At 43.0% G+C, this 4692-nt stretch overlaps 2 pseudogenes; both read left to right on the top strand.

Moving 5' to 3' along the window:
- Window positions 1-1109: 1109 nt before the first annotated feature.
- Window positions 1110-1228, top strand: LOC133368916 (5S ribosomal RNA; annotated as a pseudogene).
- A 2952-nt stretch (window positions 1229-4180) lies between these two features.
- On the top strand, window positions 4181-4299 carry LOC133368917 (5S ribosomal RNA; annotated as a pseudogene).
- Window positions 4300-4692: the final 393 nt, after the last annotated feature.

Genomic DNA, 4692 nt, shown 5'->3' with positions numbered 1-4692 from the left:
TAATTCACACTCCCTGAAACAAGACTCAAAACGGAAACACAGCCATGCAGTGAAATTCTAATTTCTCCAAATTTTGAAATGCAGTTCTTCAGCCCAAATAATGTGTACAAAAATGCATGTACTAGGAGACAGTATGCATAGAAATGCAGATATTGGTGAAAATAACATAAAAAATGCATTACATTACAGAAAACGACTTTGAAAAAAAGTTGTGCCCAAAAACTGGAAATAAAGAGGCAAGACACAGGTGTGGGTAAACTAGGGCCACTTTATTAACTACAACGTTTGCAACTTAAGAACTTATGAACCCAAGAACTTATAAAACCTCTAACCTCTAAACTGCATAGGGGAAGTGAAACCATGTGCAGGAAATCCATCAACCTCTCTCATCAAGCATCTCATGCCCAGGTGAGCCTACCCTGCAGGGAGTCAAGCTGGTCATGCTTCCAGCTCTTTTCCCCTCCCACACCCCTTCAGGTGAGGAGAAAAGTCTTCCAGATTCACGCTCCACCAAAGCCCCTAACTCCAGGTGAGTGACTCAGGTTAATCTCAGTAGTGAACCATACCCTGCCCCTCGGGGTTTCACAGCCCTGTGTGCACGTCTGTGGGATCATTATTCACCTGAAAAGTACCTTAGGATACTCATCACTTGTATTCACCTCTTCCCTTTCCTGCATACACCTGACAAGTGACCAAATTAAACCAATCAATCTATTGATCCAACTCCCACTAACTGCACCTTGTCAGCACCACAGTATGGAGTAGATGACCCTCCCAGCCAATCACAGGAGAGGTCAAAAAATCCTACTCGTCCCATCCAAAGCAACCAGCTAACCTCACACCGTGTACTTGGAAGGTGGGATGGGTGCCACACTCCCACAAGCAGAAAGGGGTGAGGAAGTAGGGGCAAGGCCTTAAATAGCCTGTCCTTGCTCCTCCCCTGCACTGGCACGCCTTGTTGCAAAAGTGCTGGAAGTAGTTTCATGCCCTTCTTCCAACTCCAGCCACAAAAGTGCTCCCGCCCAGTCCCCTTTCAGAGTCAGACGGTAAGGAGCGGGAGTGTGTTATGAGGCAAAATTGCATATAAAAAGGTGCCTATTAGGATAAATGCCTATGGCCATACTATCCTGAAAACTCATGATCTTTTCTGATCTTGGAAACTAAGCAGGGTCAGGCCTGGTTAGCACTTGGATGGGAGACCACCTGGGAATACTGGGTGCTGTAAGCTTAGAGGAAGGCAATGGTAAACCACCTCTGAATACCTCTTACCATGAAAACCCTATGAATGTATCCATAAAAAGATTCATAGGGTTGCCATAAGTTGTAATTGACTTGATGGCATATAACAACAACAAAAAATTAGGATAAATGCTAAAATGCAGATGAATTTTCATGAGGACTTTTTTTTTTCAAAAATCAGAAGCTAATGCAGAAATGTGGAGAACTGAGAGCAAAGGAAATCGACAGATTCATCCATCCCTATCTGGGACACTCTTTTCAGGTGCTCTATTACCAATATGGCATGGAGCCTCTCTTTTAAATTTTGTGCAAGTCCCAATAAGTTTCTGAAAGTACCCCAGAGTCTCCTGATATAGTGTCTCTCTAGGGAGCATTGTGAAAAATTAAAATGGCAGGCCTCAGTGGTTAGAGATAGTACTGAGTAGATTAATTCCATCTTGAATCAGTTTAACTGATTCTTAATTATAGATCCACTTTGCCTCATTTTTATGTGGGTTTTTGAAAGAATGAACAAAAAGCCTGCTTTAAAGTATACACACATTGTATACACTTTTCTGCAAAATACACACTGTATGCATTTTTTTACTTAAAATATACATTGTTGTGAGGACATTTTGCATTCCAAAGCTGTAGTGCAAAATCCAGGTAAGAGTGTAATCTAATGGGGAGTTCTGTTCTGTTGTTCAAGCAAGTGCAGGAGAGTTGGATCAAATCAGTCAACTGTGAAAAGCAGACCAAACAAATTCCCCCTCTGTTATTTTGCTGGCAAACCCACCCGGACTCCTGGGTGTGTGTATGAGGGGTCTGCAAGAGCTGACCCACCAGAATACACTGTGCCAAGGGGTGAGTCTGGCAAATTTTGAGCGGATCCTGAGCTCAGAGCAGGTTCTAACTTCTAAAGAGGTCATGATAGAGCACAATGTTTTTCATAAGGAAGATTCTGAGGGACACTTACTTCGTAGTGCCAGGGGTGTAGTTGTCTGGGGTCTCAGGGGTTTTTCAACCCCTTATGTTTTTAGGAACAGGGTCCCAGCTAGGTCTGCATGTCTCCAGTGTCCTATGAGCCAATCAGCATGAAAGGGGAGTGTATCAGCCACTGAGAAGAATCTTCTAACATGCTTCCTTGTCTTTTCCTGTTGATTGGAGCCAATCAGACTGAAAGGTGGTGAGTCAGCCACTGAGAAGACACTTCTCAGTAGCTAACTCACTCCCCTTTGTGGGAGAAGGTGTGCACTGGAAGGACTGAGGAGTGTGGCGATGATGATGAAGAGCAAGCAAGTGAGTGAAGGGGCATGGCTGTAAAGGGGTATGGTTGTGTGGGAGCATGGCATGGCCTGACTATCATGAAGGGACCCTGCACTTCTGAATTTGTCACTATACTACTTTGTAGGGCTGAGGAAGGCTGCTTCCAAAATTCTCATCTGAATATTTTCTACGATTCTGAAGATGTTAATTACCTTCTTTTGTTCCTTAGGAACATAGAAAGCTTCCCTATACTGAGTCAGACCACAGGTCCATCTAGGTCAGTACTGTCTGCTCTGACTGGCAGCAATTCCCCAATTGGAACTTGAATTCAGAAATTTTTGAATAAATGTGAATGTCTGCATTTTTTTCATTTAAGTTTTCATACGGGTCCCAATATTACTCAATCAGAAGGATGCCATTGCTCGTTGCCATTGAAATTGCCCCAAGTTTATTGACATTTAACAGACTTTTCTTGGCACTGAATATAATCCTATGAAAAAAGAAATATAAGAGTCACAAGTGGGGGGGGAAGGGGGGAGATGATACAGTAATCATGAAGATTTTTCTTTAACCTCCTTTAGTTATATTAATTCCTTAAAAGCAACACATCGTTAACTACCTCTAACTCTCCAAAATCATGTTCTGTAAGTCATTCTTTTAATAAGCACCATCCTATTAAGCAAACCATCTAATTATTAATCCATTAGCAATCAGATTGCACACATTCAAGCATCTTTTCAAAAGGTACCTTCTTGACAGGCTGATTTGGTGGAATATCCCTCCCCCCCCCCATATTGTCAAGTTATGATTTAAAAGGTCGGCTTCCCAAATTTAATGAGGAATTAATGACTTGAATTATCTCATAATTTTCAAACAGATCCTGCTTGCAGATTAATTGCACTTCCTGTCTATTGCCTGTACAAGCACAACACTGTGTGCTATAAACTTTCCAGTGGCTGTTCTCCCCCCAACCCCCCTTTTTAAGTGAACTGAATCAGTTCTTCAAGAGATCCCAGTGTTTGTGGCTGTAGCACAAAGGGAACAATTACAACAATGGTTGCAAAATGTTTAGATGTTTTGGTATTTTATTATAAACCTTTAGCACAGGTGTGGGGAAACTGTGAGATGGGCTGTAGCTCAGTGATAGATCATCTGTTTGACATGCAGAAGGTCCCAGGATCGATCCCCAGTATCCCCAGTTGTGGCTGGGAGAGAACCCAGTCTGAAATCCTAGAGATCTGCTGCCAGTCAGTGTGGATCATACTGAGCTACACGGACCAATGGTGTGACTCAGCAAAGACAGCTTCCTATGTTCTAAATGTTTAGAGTCTAGTGGCATGCTTCCAAAGGTGTGCTTATGACAGCATACCAAGGTCAAGGAGCCTTGGGTTGTGTAGTTTCTAGTCCACTTGACATGCATACTACGTACTCTGCTACCCTGGAAAATTATATGTCCCAGTGTCCCTAGCGCCTGAGACACTGCCATTTGACTCAGACACAAACAAGACATGGACATCACCCTGCTGTCACCACTAGCACCTACATTTGGGAGGAAGAAAAGGGCGTGGCAGGGCAAGACTCAGGGTCTCCTTAGTGGAGAGTGATCCCAGGGAGTGGGAGCTTCCTTCCAACTTGGAAGGAAGAACATCAGCATACTGAATTATTTGAATGAACAATATCTGCTTGTTATCCTTTTAATCACAGCCATACTACCCTGAACATGCCCAAACTTGTCTGATCTGGGAAGCTAAGCAGGGTCAGGCCTGGTTAGTACTCGGATGGGAGACTGCTTGGGAATACTGGGTGCTGTAGGCTTAAAGGAAGACAATGGTAAACCACCTCTGAATACCTCTTACCATGAAAACCTTATGAATATATCTAAAAAATATTCATAGGGTCTCCATAAGTCGTCATAGACTTGAAACCATATAACAACAACAATCCTTCTGATCAATCTTTCTAAAGAAAGAAGTAAGAAAACTTTTGTGTCCCTTTCCAGAAGTTTCCTGGTGCCTGGACTCAATGAGACTCACAGAAGAGGAGGTTCCAAGGACATGGCTCATCAACACTAAAGCTCTGCTGAAACCATTGCTGACAATTATGGCTTAGCAGTTATTGGCTCAAGATGCTTTAGTACAGGGGTGTGGCCTTCCAGATGTTGTGGGACCCATTGTTAGGGATGTCTGAGAATTCCCATGAAAACAGAAC

Source organism: Rhineura floridana, chromosome 12, assembly GCF_030035675.1.
Source record: "Rhineura floridana isolate rRhiFlo1 chromosome 12, rRhiFlo1.hap2, whole genome shotgun sequence".
In the NCBI taxonomy this organism is placed as follows: domain Eukaryota; kingdom Metazoa; phylum Chordata; class Lepidosauria; order Squamata; family Rhineuridae; genus Rhineura; species Rhineura floridana.
The sequence above is the reverse complement of the archived record's forward strand: the minus strand, read 5'-3'. Positions and strand labels throughout refer to the sequence as shown.